Raw genomic sequence first — 15,005 nt, 5'->3', positions numbered from 1 at the left:
TGAATCATATTCCTTTTCTGTTGTAAATGTTTAGGCACTCCTACTCCCAGGAAACTTCGTCTTCTCTTTATCCTTAGTGTTCTGTACAATTTAAATAATGTATTGAATATAGGTCTGCATTTATTCACTGTTCTGAGCACTGAATGGATACCTTCAATCTAATTGCTCACGGTCTTCAACTAGTTTCTTTCTTTAGTTGTCTTTTTCTGTTTTTAGAATTCCTATTAGCTTTTAAGATTAATTCTTTCTTGTATGTCCATTATATTTTCCATTTACTTTTCTACTTGTTTCCTGGTTTTGAAATTTAATTTTATTCATTCAATTATATTTTTTTAGTTTGATAATCATTTTTATTATTTTTTAAAAAGATTTTATTTATTCATGAGAGACTCACAGAGGGAGGTGGAGACATAGACAGAGGGAGAAGCAGGCTCCCTGTGGGGAGCCCAATGCGACACTCGATCCCTGGACCCTGGGATCATGCCCTGAGCCTAAGGCAGACACTCAACTTCTGAGCCACTCAGGTGTCCCGATAATCACATTTTTAGATTCAAGGAGCACTTACTTCATCTATAATCTTTTTTCATAGCATCTCATCGTCATCTATAATCTTTTTTCATAGCATCTCATTGTTATTTTACGGATGTATCATGCTTTCTACTTTTTCCATGGTATACATTAGAATTTTTAAGGATTTTTTCTGTTGTTGTTGTTCCTGAACTACCTATTTTCTTCAGGGTACTGTCATCTCTGTGTCTGTTTCTTTTTATGACTTTTTCTGGGCCTTCCTCATTCATATTGCTGGCTCTCCTCGAATGTTTAGAGATGCTTAGTATCTGTTTATAAATAGGAAATAGTAAAATGGCTGAGTGCTCTCTGAACATGGGAGGGTCTTATTTATAGGCAGTTCTATTAATAAAATATAATTAGAAAGCTAGCCATTTTATTGAAGAACACATAATTGCCATAACTTGTTCTGCAGTATCAATACCAGCACAAGTTCCTGGATCCACTTTGACAATTTCCATAGAGAAGGCCTTTTATTATATTGCAAAGTGATACAATTGCCTATACTCTACACATTGCAGTGGGGGGATTTATCATTTCAATATAATCTTTTTACAAATGTTTTTATTTTTTTGACAAAGAGAGAGCGGGCACAAGTTGGGGAATGGCAGATAGAGGCAGAGGGAGAAGCAGACTCCCCACTGAGCAGAGATACTGATGTGGGACTTGATCCCAGGACCCTAGGATCATGACCTGAGCCAGAGGCAGACCCTTACCTGACTAAGCCATCCAGGTGGCCCTCAATATAAACAGTAAAATGCCTGTCTGTGGTCACACATTTCACTTCCATCCTCCCTCACACCTGAGTTCTGAGCCTTTCAGGGTTTCACAAGGAGTCTAGACCCTTATTTGCCTATAGTCATCTCTGCATATATTCTAGGTAGTGGCTGCTCCCTCCCTGGTTCATTAGTTACCACTTCATCTTTTTTTTTTTTTTTTTTTTTTTAGATTTTATTTATTTATTCATGAGAGGCACAGAGAAAGAGGCAGAAACACAGGCAGAGACAGAAGCAAGCTCCCTGCAGGGAGCCTGATGTGGGACTTAATCCCAGGACCCTGGGATCATGACCTGAGCTGAAGGCAGACACTTAGCCACTGAGTCATCTGGTGCCCCACCACTTCTCCATCTATTTTTCAATTTCTAGAACTTTTACATAATCTCTCTTTTATAGTTAGATTCTTCTTATATTCTTTTATACTCTTAAAGATGGTTTTCTATAATTTATTGTTTTAAGGAGGGTCAGACTGGACTGCCATGTCAAGTCAAAAGCTTATGTTTAAAAAATTTAAAAACCTTTTTATATTGTTTACACTTTACTGATTTCATACATCTGATTTATTGCTTTTTATTGGCAGTTTGTAATCAATCATGAACCTGAGTTCAATATACATTATAAGTTGGTTCTAAGGCATAGTCTTTGATGATTTGAATGACCAAACATAACTATTTAATTTTGCAAACTATGCTTCAAAATGTAAAATGGGTATAAAATATTTCTAGGAAGTCCTATGTTAGTGTTAAGAGCCTAGAAAAGACAGTGCTTGCTTTGGCAGCCCGTATACTAAAATTGGAATGATACAGAGAAGATTAGCATGGAGAGTCTCTTAACTACAGAGAACAAATTGGGGGTTGATGGAGGGAGGTGAGTAGGGGATGGGCTAAATGGGTGATGGGTATTAAGGAGGGCATTTGTGTTGAGCACTGGGTGTTATGTGTAGGTGATGAATCACTAAATTCTATTCCTGAAACCAATGTTACACTATATGTTAACTAAATAGAATCTAAATAAAAATCTGAAACAAAAAAGAGTCTAGAAAAGACAATCTTGGAGTTTTTTGATATTTATTTATACATTTTTTAAAAAGATTTTATTTATTTATTTATTCATGAGAGACACACAGAGAGGGAGGCAGAGACACTGGCAGAGAGAAAAGCAGGCTCCATGCCGGGAGCCCAATGTGGAACTCGATCCCAGAACTCCAGGATCACGCCCTGGGCAGGCACTAAACCGCTGAGTCATCCAGGGATCCCTATACCACATCTTTTCAAAAGCTACTTGAATAAACTAGAAAATCCTATCTGTAGCAAAAGTATACACACCAACAGTTGACATTCCACTAGTAGTTCTAAGTTTGCTTACCAACAAATACAGAATATTAGATCCTTTCTTAAAAGTACCTCAGTCCCAGGGCAGCCTGGGTGGCTCAGTCAGTTAAGCATCTGCCTTCGGATTATCATGATTAGAGTCCTGGGATCCATCCCCACCTTGGGCTGCTCACTCAGGAGGGAATCTGCTTCTTCCTCTCTCTCTGCCCCACTCCCCCCTTGCTTACTCTCTCAAATACATACATAAAATCTTTTTTAAAAAGTACCCTTAAAAAAAAAAGTACCTTCAGTACCATCATTATGGTCACAGCATTGTATTTAATATTGCAAATGATACACATTATTTGGTGTTTTTTAAAAAAAGATTGATTGATTGATTGATTGATTGATTGATTCATGAGAGATACATAGAGAGGCACAAACACAGGCAGAGGGAGAAACAGGCTCCATGCAGGGAGCCCAATGCGGGACTCGATCCCAGGACCCAAGGATCACACCCTGACCCAAAGGCAGATGCTCAACTGCTGAGCCACAGAGGCGTCCCAATACACATTATTTGACCCTCATTCATCTATTCACCTTATAGATCAGCTCCAAAATGGCTGTGGTCATGATTTTCTCCACTGTATCTCCAGTGCCTAGCACAGCTCTTGCACAATGTGGTCAATTGATAAACATGTGTTGAGTAAATGCTGAAGGAACTGTATGTCCAAACAAGGTTCCGAAACTGACAATCAGGTTTGGGGAATTAGATGTAGTAAGATGTATCAGGAATAAGGGTCTGCAGTGTGTGATACATGTCACAGGGGTCACCTGCGCAAGTGCAATACTAGACATTTAGCAGAGGGACGCCCGGGTGGCTCAGCAGTTGAGCGTCTGTCTTCTGCTCAGGGCGTGATCCCGGGATCCAGGATCGAGTTTTGCATCAGGCTCCTTGAAGGAAGCCTGCTTTTCCTTCTGTCTGCGTCTTTGCCTCTCTTTCTCTGTGAATCTCATGAAAATATAAACGAAATCTTTAAAAAACAAAACAAAACAAAAAAACAATATCCAGCAGAGAACAAGGGATGGGATTTTGATAGGTAGAAATGAGAAGGGCCTTTACATGGCATAAAGGGCTTAAGTCAAAATAATATCCAGCTTATAAAGTGTTTGCACTCCTTCAATGTATTTAGCTTAAAAACAAGAGCCTGACTTACATAATTCAAAAATAAGTTCCATAAGCCCTAAAGGCAAATCAGGTTTCCTTTCTTAGACCAACCCTATAAAGCCACTGAATGGACGTGTAGGTGCTATGGCCTTGGTATACGAAGCACACTGTTGAGGTGAGGTTAAAGGGTTTCACACCACATGTGCTTGGCTGGGGGCTGAGTTAGAATATTAATGCAAATGTCCCTCACTTACAGCTGCTTGTCTGCTTGATAAAGACCAACATTGGGACACCCGGGTGGCTCAGTGGTTTAGCGCTGCCTTCAGCCCAGGGCCTGATCCTGGAGACCCCAGATCGAGTCCTATGTCGGGCTCCCTGCATGGAGCCTGCTTCTCCCTCTGCCTGTGTCTCTGCCCCCCTCTCTTTCTGTGTGTCTCATTAATAAACAACATCTTAAAAAAAAAAAAAAGACCAATATCTTTCATTCTTGATTATGTTACCAAGTTCTAGCAATTTCCACTTGCAGTCCTTAGATTTTCTTGATGAGAACACAATGTCTGGATATTTAAATGTTCTGTTTACACGCATCCAGGTGCTCACACTTTAATCAAATAAACCACAAAGTACATCAGGCAAAACTAAATGCATCTGGTTGAAATTCTCCGACAGACACAACCAGGGGCAGAATGACACACACTCACCAGAGTTTTATCTGGGGCCCTTTGAAGCAGAATTGGGAGTCGCAGTCAATTCTAATTGTCCTAATAAGAAAAAGTAGTACCTCAAAAAAGATGAGGGATGCCTAGGTGGCTCGGTGCTTGAGCGTCTGCCTCTGGCTCAGCATGTGATCCTGGGATCTGGGATCGAGTCTCACGTCAGGCTCCCACCATGCAGCCTGCTTCTCCCTCTGCCTGTGTCTCTGCCTCTCTCTCTGAGTCTCTCATGAATAAATAAAATCTTAAAAAAAAAATCGAGGAAAGGGTGCCTGGGTGGTTCAATCAGTTAAGCAGCTGCCTTCTGCTCAGGTCATGATCTCAAGGTCCTGGGATCAAGCACATCAGGCCCTCTGCTCAGTGGAGTCTGCTTCTCCCTCTGCCCTTCACCCTGCTTCCCCCGCCAAATAAATAAAATCTTAAAAAAGAAAAAAAAAAAAAAAGACAAGGATACACAAGACTACTTGGAGAAAAAATGTAATCGAGTAAATAAAAGGAGGAAACATGATAACAAAACAAATGATAGGGACGCCTGGTTGAGTGTCTACCTTTGGCCCAGGGCGTGATCCTGGAGTCCCAGGATGGAGTCCCACATGGGGCTCCCCGCAGGAAGCTGGCTTCTCCCTCTGCCTGTGTCTCTGGGTCTCTCATGAGTAAATAAAATCTTTAAAAAATGAAACAAATGATAAAACAGTAATAAGAGTCAAACAGACTTAAGTTCTTTACATGTATTAGTTCACTTAAAGAGAAAAAGACAAGGAAGCTGGAGGGATACTTTATTTTCCTACAAAGTTCTGATCTTAAAATGACATACAACTTTTCCACTGTTGTCTTTGGGAAGTATGATGAACGAGAGTCTCTTCCTTACCAAACCATGGCTCCGAAGTCTTGAATCTTGTCAGAAATCAATTTTGCTTCATATTTTAGGTGACAAAACAGGCATTCACAGAATATTCACTGGAAACTCCAAGACAGCCAGATAGGGAGAAATGCTTAGTGCCTTTAAATTTGGGGGTGCTGGGCACTCAAATCATGCATAAAAACTGGAATATCGTGTTGGTTTTAGAGTTTATTTATATGCTATATTCTAACATGCTAAGTTCTCAGGATGCGGCATGTTTTTAAATAGAATCAATGATCAAAAGCACAGTGGTAAAAGCACATGGTGAGATGGGAGTCTTGGATATCATCTAACCTCATCTCTGGCAAGAATTACCTGGGTGAGGTAACAAAATAGATCAAGGTTTTCCAGACACCTAATGTTGCCAGAAACTCAGAAACCAGAGACTTGCTGAATGCTACCACCACCTACACCCCACCAATCCCAAACTGGTTACGTCTTTGAACTGATTTTTTGCATTTAGCTTTAAGATTACCTTCTCCTTTAATGAACTGGCTGGGCTCTACAACTCTAGTTCTAAAGAAATGAAATGTGCCACTGTCAGTCATCACATGGAGGAGCCGTGTACTTATTCGGGACACCTCGGGGGTGTAAATCAATTTTAAAAGGCAGAGTTATACACATGCTTTGATGGAACCCCAAATTACAAGTCAGTGTCTAAACCATGTGGTCATTTTAAATTTCAAAGATTATGCCTCATTTTTCCTATGTTACATAAGCAGGGCTTAACCGGTGCTCTAAAACATGCAAACCAGAGTCCAGCAAAATTATGCAAGCTAATGGCAAAGCAGACAGAAATCTTTAAAACCTGTTTTTACAAAGTTTTGACCTCTCTTAAAAGCACCAACTTTTTAAAACATTAGTCTCTGTCTCAAAGGGACTAAAAGGTCACTTTCTCATTTGGCAGTGTCTAAGCCACTTTGCCCACACTCAGGACACTTATTTTGCACTCCCCACATGCCTATGTCCATCCACACACTAAGTTAAGTGACCAGTAGTCCAGCAGTTTTTTAGACGAATTTTTAAAATTCTGGCAAAGCCAAGTAACAACGACTGCTTTGGGGTTAGCAGCATTGCCAAAATTACACCCTTGTGGGAGCACTACTTTTGTGGCATGCGGGTCTCCAGAACAGAAGCTCTGCTTCGGTTAGCAATGGAGTGTCTCGAGGCAGGAACATTCAGAGCCCCTACATGTAAAGCAGCAGCACCTGGAAAGATTATGAGAGCATTTGCAGGCTGTGCATAGTACTAAAAGCGCTGCCGAATCATTCCACTGCTGCTCTAGTCAGTAACAAATTGAAGCACTTTATAAAATTTGTAGCTCTTCAATAATTTTGAATCACTTTAAAGTGCTCATGCTCCAAACCATAAAGTCTTTCTTAACCACTGCAAACATATAAAAGGTACATCACCAAAATGACAGTAATCAACTCCTTCAATTTTAGGTGTGAAATTGTTCTGTGTTTTTTTTCCTCCTTGTTTTTGTTGTTCACCAAGTGCAAAAAAAAAAAATGGTCATAAAGGACACAATGTGCAAAATCTCCATTTTTCAATAGCACAAAATAATCAAACTCCTAAAATTTTTTCAGATGAAGAAATATTTGATTTTAGATAAGATACCTAAAGGTAGGGGTGTAGGGGTATAGGGGTGTGTGTGTGTATTACATCTATCCAGGATCCTAAATGAAGGTCATTCATAGGTACAAAACTGCTGATGCAAGTCTTTGGGAAGCCCTTGAAATAACATGTACCAGGATGCCAGGGAAAGTAAGGGAAGGGAAGGCAAAGTAAGTGAATTAAGGCACTCTATGGTATGTGTTTCTTTTTGAGTCAAAATAAATTTCTTATGGCCTAAACCACTAACTGAAGAGCACTAAAATACTGTCAGGTTGACACAATTTTCTGATTTGCCTTTTTCTTTAAGTTATTGATCCCATTCAGATTAGGTCCTTTCAGATAAAGAGTATCAACCCTGGTTCAGACTTGTTTAGAATGAAATAGAATAAAACTACACCATTAGTTTCTAAATGAAGATGTTCAATAATGTAATGTCTTTCATTTCCTGGGATAGCTTGAAATTATCTTAGAAACATTCTACGTCCAGTTTTAGTAGAACTCAAATTTAGTTCACTTGAAAGCAGTAAAAGTAACACATCCTTACCAATTTGAGGCTAGGTGACACACATCTCTTCTCATAGTTCTAGCTCACCCTAGTTGGTAGAACTAGTCACATGGCCCTGCCTAACTGCAAAAGAGCTGGGAAATACGAGGGAACATTCACATAACTTGGTAAGCAGTAAACATCTCTGTTATGGGTTCTACCCAAAACAGAGCAGTGAGCCCCGCTAATTTTTAAAATCATAACGTGTATTCATACAAAGCTTACTCTCAAGTTTAATTTTTCTCAAAGCATGGATTCAACCTTTTTTCCTCTTCCTATACTTGTATAGTTGGTGGAACTAAGGGCAGATTTTTTTTCTCCTTTAAACAAGAACTCAAATTCCTTTTTTAAATTTAATTATTACTTTTTAAAGATTTTATTTATTTGTTCAAGAGAGAGAGAGAGATAGGCAGAGACACAGGCAGAGGGAGAAGCAGGTTCGTGGGAACTCGATCCCAGGTCTCCAGGATCAGGCCCTGGGCTGAAGGCGGCGCTAAGCCACTGAGCCACCCAGGCTGCCCTCCCTTTTTTTTTTTTTTTTTAAATAAAGATTTTATTTATTTGAGAGAGAGAATGCACACACACATACAAGCCTGGAGAGGGGTTGGGAGAAAAGGAGAGAATCCCAAGCAGACTCTCCATGCTGAGCGCAGAGCCCAGGGCAGGGCTTGATCTCACAACCCTGAGAACATGATCTGGGCTGAAATCAAGAGTCAGACGCTTAACCGACTGAACCATTCAGGCACCCCAAGAACTCAAATTAAGGGCAGAACACAAGCGAGCTATTATTGAGTCCAAGGGTGCAATGGACTGAACCAAATTCATGTGTTGAAATCCCAGCCCCCAACATGATAGTTATTAAGAGGTGGGACCTTTAGGAGATTAGGTCATGAGATGGAGCCCACCTGGATCAATTTTTTTTAAAAGAGATCCCAGAGACCTCTCTATCCAACCCTCTTCCATCACAGGACACAGTGAGAAGTCAGCCATCTATAACCCAGAAGAGTGCCCTCATCAAAATGTAACTATGCTGACATTCTGATCTTGAACTTCTAGCCTCCAGAACCATGAGCAATCACTTTCTATTGTTTTATAGAAGCCACCTACTCTATGGTACTCTCTAGCTGAAGACTGTGCTATCTTCCCATCGCAAGTAGGCTACTTACTATACACACCAACAGTGAAGGAGGAGGACGAACTTGTTCCAATAGCCTGTTGCCCAGGAGAAACGATGGTCCCTCCTTGTCTAATTAGGGAAAAATAAAGTCTTCAGCACATAGCAGGAAGGACATCCAGTCACTCTCTATTTACGAGCCTGGTGTGTACAGCCTTGACTGTTAACTAGAACCTGACTTGACTAAACCGAATCTACCATTCCTATGAAAATATACAGCTCTAAAGCTAATAACATGCATTTTATATATATTTGGGGCCTTAATTTAAAGATTTATTTATTTATTTTATGATAGAGAGAAAGAGAGAGGCAGAGACACAGGCAGAGGGAGAAGCAGGCTCCATGCCGGGAGCCCGACGCGGGACTCGATCCCGGGACTCCAGGATCACACCCTGGGCCGAAGGCAGGCGCTAAACCACTGAGCCATCTAGGGATCCCCTGGTGCCTTAATTTAAAGGACATTTCAATGACAGAAGAAAGTCTCCCTACAAAGTAGTATTTGGTTTTGGGACTAGGTCCAAGATAGGATCAACAGGGGACAGTTACCAAGCCAAAAAGCACATATATATATATATATATATATATATATATATATATATATATATATATATATATTTTTTTTTTTTTTTTTTGGATTGAAAAAGAAAGCACTGATTTTTACAAGGCTAACCCACCTACCTGATGGAGAATAGACTGAGGTAAACTATTCTGTGAGTTTCCATGTCAATTAATATGAACCTAAGAATGTATTAGGAAACAGCTATTATACAAATTGCAAAGAGCTCTGGGGGTTCTCAACTAGGGGAAGGTTGCCTTCCTACAAGTCAGCTGGAAAGGTGTAAAAGTGCTTTGTTTTCACTTTTTAGGTTATCCCATTTTTAAGTGGGGGGCCTCAGGTGGCAATAGTGAATGTAGAGTCAGGGATACAAAATATCTTGCAGTGTATGCGACACTCCTACAATAACGCATTTCTTGCTATAAATACTAAGCAAGAAATACTGAGCTAAACACAAAAAACCTAAAGGTAGAAAAACACTGACTCTTTATATTCCTCTTTTGATGAGGCAAGAACTCTATCATGTACCCAGAGAAACGCAGATTAGTTTGGAAAAGGAGATAAAATACATCAAGAGGATGGAGGAACTTGACACAAAGGTAACAACTCAAGTTAGTTTTGTTTTTATTTTTAAGATTTTATTTATTCATGAGAGACAGAGAGAGAGAGAGAGAGAGAGACATAGGGAGAGGGAGAAGCAGGCTCCCTGTGAAGAGCCTGACATGGGGCTCGACCCTAGGACCCCAGGATCACGCCCTGAGCCAAAGGCAGATGCTCAACCACTGAGCCACCCAGGCGTCTCCTTAAGTTGTTTTATTCAGACATTTAAAAAGTACTTTTTGACCCCTTCCTCCTCTTGAATAAATGTAGTGCTTAAGGGCTTCAGGTGGGCATCCATGGTGGGGGAGATGGCACTGCAATGGTTGTCAATATATCCAGATGGAATATGAAAAATCAGGGACACTGGGTGGCTCAGCAGTTGAGCGTCTCCCTTTAGCCCAGGGCATGATCCTGGAGTCCTGGAATCAAGTCCCGCATCGGGTTCCCTGCATGGAGCCTGCTTCTCTCTCTGCGTCTCTCATGAATAAATAAAATCTAAAAAAAAAAAAAATCATAATGAGCATCTGCATGCCTGCACAAGCATGTGTGCACTTAATATTCCTCTATTTCAGGGATCCCTGGGTGGCGCAGTGGTTTAGCGCTACCTTCGGCCCAGGGCCTGATCCTGGAGACCCGGGATCGAGTCCCACATCGGGCTCCCTGCATGGAGTCTGCTTCTCCCTCTGCCTGTGTCTCTGCCTCTCTCTCTCTCTCTCTGTGTGTAACTATCATAAATAAATAAATTAAAAAAAATTTAAAAAAAGATTCCTCTATTTCATAGCTCTGTCCACTGAGAAAGTCTGTGAACAAGGATGATCCAAAAGCAATCAACACACCTGAATGGTCATTTCTTGGTTTCTAATTATCATCCTCCACTAAAAGGAACCCAGGTTTCTTATAAAAATGATTGATTCCAGAGTAGAGAAAAAGCAAGATGAGTCTGGAATACCTTGCTGTGCCAGAAAATAAGGAATATCTCAGAAAACAATGGAGACATGTCCAAAGGTCATGGAAGCCAGGTTGAAGGAACTTCCACTGGCATATCTAGGACAGTAAGAGCATGAAAATAAATAACAATAGTAACAGATAGTGGCTCATTTAATAAACATGAGCCCATATGATTTATTAATTGTATGTTTGGTGAGGACCACAATATTTACATTTTTTCAAAGTATCTCTCCACAAAACACTTATTAAAAAGATTTAAAAAAAAAACATCTTCAGAGTGGCAGACACCACTTTAATTAGGGATTAAAGTGAATATTAATAATTGTGTGCCAGCTGATAGGATACAACAAAAAGTGCAAGATGTCACTTCTGTGATAATCCTCCCAAAGTTGAATAACCTGAATTTACCCATAAACATTAGAGAAATCCAAACTGAGGGTCATCCTATAAAATAACCAGCCTAAAATCTTCAAAATGGTTAAGGCTATGAAAGCCAAGAAAAGATTAAAAAGCTATTTTAGACTCAAGGGCATGACAACTAAATTCAGTGAGTGAAATGCTGTAATGGATTACATAAAGAATATTATCAACAAAATTGGCGAATCCTGACTGTGGCTTAAGATTTAAATGGAAGTCATGTATCAATATCAAATTTCTGATTTTGATGGTTGTACTCTGATTATACAGGAGAATGTCTTTGGCAAGAAAACACTATAGGATTAGGAAGTGAAAGGGTGATTCTGTGAGCAATTTACTATCCAATAGTTCAGCAAATTAAAAACAAAGCCCTTTGTACTGTACTTGAAACTTAGATGTAAATTTAAGATAGTTTTAGGGTGCCTGGGTGGCTCACCATCAATATGATAGGCCTGTAAAGTGCAGATACCAATAGTTTAAGCTCCTCAATAAATGATTAAAACAAATCAGGGTATCATTATTGTTAAAATTTGTAAAGACTGAATTTTGAAAGAAAAAGATGCTATAACACCTTGATTTTAAGTACCTCCTTCCTCAAAGAAATTCAACATATGCTCACTAGCCAATTTTTGAAACATAATTGTTAAAAAGGAAGTAGTTTACTACTACTGTTTTACACCTGAGGAAACTGAGGCAAATGACTTGCACAAAATTACCTAATTTTTAAGGTGGTAGGGCCAGGACCACATCATCAATTTTTAATCTCCCACGCCAATGCTTTTTAAAATTACTTGCACTGAAAAAAGAAAAAATTACCTGCATTGAAAATATATCAACCGTGTTCATGTGGATGAAAAAGAGAAAAATATTGTATATTCTTTTCATTATATAAACAGAAATATACCTTACGAAGATTAGTACTGAGTACAAATACAGAACTGCTTTATTTAATCAGTGTCACTTGATCATTTCCCCACTATAACCTATTTCTCTCCTGTCCCAGATTTTACTTTTTGGTGACTATTCTACTTTCAAAGATTTCAGAACTTTCCCTTAGCAATTCATCTTCGAACATAAATGAGCTCTACTTCAATGACTCTTCACCTTTTTAGTCACAAACCTCTGAGAATTTGATGAAAATTATGAACCACTTTCTCTTCAAAATATTCACACACATATATTTGAATGAAAATTCGAGTCTGCTGAGCTATTTTAAGGACGTTTACTTTCCTTTTTCCAGGTCATTTATGTACCCCAGATTATGAACCCCTGATCTGTCAGTCACTGGTTTATTTTTATTTTCACGACAAACCTGAATACCCTGGAAGGTACTGGTATTCTCATAATACCGCAGAGGAAGCCATAATAAGCTAGGATCTGAATCCCTGTGTCTTCCTGTGTCTTCCTTCCCAAGATCCTTCCACTTATTCTTACCTACAAAATAGCCCTCAAAAGTCACCCAACTACATCTAGAGTCCTATATTCAGCCTTCATCTGTCCAATCAGCCTCCTCTGCATGCCAAATCTTTTGACCATTTTCCTACTCATCTGAGAAATATCAAGCCTATCAAAGCTGCCAAACTTCTCAGGAAGTTTCAAACATATTTTAACAGTTATCTTCTTGCTAAGTGGTCTCTGGAGGCATCTTCAGGGTCACTGCAAATAATTTTTAAAAGTTCCCCAGTGAGGTATGGTTCCCTTGTCCAAAGCTTCTGTTTGTAACTACCAGATAATGATAAACAGGGATGTGGCAGGTCTTGGCTTTCTACATTCCCAGCCTCCTTCTTCCAACCAGTTTGCCTCTTTGGTGACCATGTATCTTCAACTCTAGAACCAATCCTGTGCCTTTCATCTTCTCACAGTATTAGACAGAAAAGAACTATTTGGGTGTCAGAGTTTTGGGGTAACTGATTATGCATAACTGAAACTCGGGCAGGTGAAAACACTACCTCAACTAGACAGGTTCCTTTTTAAAGATTTGTATGTCTAAATGTGAAGTAGAATTTTACCTTCTCGTACTTATATGCATCAGTAGGCAGGCGGACAAATTATTGTTGTCACTTCTTTGTTTGATTGATTGGTTATTAGAGCAGAAGGGAGAAATGAGTTGAAGTCCCATTAGATGAATTAAACATGGGCAGATTCAGGTTTTGTGGGTTCTGAAGCATAAATAATTTGGGGGACTCTCTTAAAAAATATGTAATTATGTATACAGAATTAGGTTAAAAAGTGAATAGCTACTTACAGTGAAAAAAACCACATCACAATAATTAGAACATTAAAAATAACCGCTATGTCACAAAATCCAGGAAAACAATGTATTTTTATTAAATGACATACCTCTGACCAGCATCTCATGACATGATGCTGGATGAGTCAGTACAGTGGGAGTTAGAAATATATTCTAGAAGCCAACCAACCCTCTAGTTGGATGGGCAACAATAACTACACATGGACTTCACATGGACAGACGACCACATAAATGCACCCCTACTAAACTTGAATGACATATATCCCTTTAGCTGGATGCCCCACATACTTCAACACCATCCAATGTCAGGCACCCCTCAACCAGGGGTTCGGGTGAGTCTGAGTCAGCCATCTTAAGCTGTACATTTTGCAGAGAATGCTAAAGTTGGGGAGATCCAGGAAAACAGCTGCTACAACTCTCTTCATTTTGCCTACTAGCAAATAATTATCTTCATCTGAGACTATCACATGGTCTTTGTCTTGGCACTGAATGTGCAAAGATATTCTGCTATAGGACCACCTCTCCCCTCTCTGCAGCACCCAACTCATCCATACTTCACCATCCCTAATCTAAACTCCACCTCAAGGCTGCTCTAGCTTTGTCTTTGTCTCTGGATACATGTATGCTTTATACATGTCTGTACACTTTATACATAGTGTTTTCTGCTTTGCCTTCCATTAGCAGTTACAAAGAAATTAAGGAAAGGGATTCTGAGGTAGACCTTTTTTCCCTCTCATCTTACAAATAAGGGATTCTATTAAAATCAAGTTTATTATTCAGATTTGCAGACCTCTGAAATAGTAGTTTTAGTAATGTTTCATACTGTTGTCCCTGTATCTGTGATCGGTGAATGTATCTTTTCTTTCAATATTATTCTAATTACTAAGTTTGAAGTTTGAAATTTCTGCCTCGATAACTCTTACCATCTTGATTTTCTTAACATTCAGCCAATTCAACTGCACAAACTTCCAACTTTCAAGGAAGCTTTTGTCCTTCATAAAGTTTTCCCTAAAAATCAAATACACATTAATCTTTAACAGAGTACTTATCATACTGTATGGCAATCATGTCTCTCAACTAGATGAGAAGCCACTTCAAGGCGAAGACGATCTTGTTCACGTTTATGTGCACAGCACACATTATAGCAGCAAAGAGTAGCCACTAGACGTTTGCTGGGCAAACTAATGCACATTTGAATGATAGATACACATCACTTAAACTTACACTTCATGTACAGAGGTATAGCTATCTATGAGAACACTTGAGACTTCACCTTGCTTTTTAAATGTACTGCTACAATGTGATAGCAGTTGCAGAAGCTGATGAAGGCTTAAATTATTTCCAGATAACTTGAAAAGGTCAGTGCAACTTACAAGTCCTGTAAATCTAGGAACAAAATGCCCCAACTCACCCCACCCTAAAACATGAAAACCCATGATTAACCTTCTTGGTTTCCATTATGG

At 39.4% G+C, this 15,005-nt stretch overlaps 1 long non-coding RNA gene across 2 annotated transcripts in view; it reads left to right on the top strand.

Moving 5' to 3' along the window:
- Window positions 1-15,005, top strand: part of LOC140613975 (uncharacterized) — a 60,733-nt gene that overhangs the window by 6,059 nt on the left and 39,669 nt on the right. The gene's annotated exons all lie outside the window — the stretch shown is intronic.

Source organism: Canis lupus, chromosome 2 (assembly GCF_048164855.1).
Source record: "Canis lupus baileyi chromosome 2, mCanLup2.hap1, whole genome shotgun sequence".
Taxonomy (NCBI): Eukaryota; Metazoa; Chordata; class Mammalia; order Carnivora; family Canidae; genus Canis; species Canis lupus.
The sequence above is the reverse complement of the archived record's forward strand: the minus strand, read 5'-3'. Positions and strand labels throughout refer to the sequence as shown.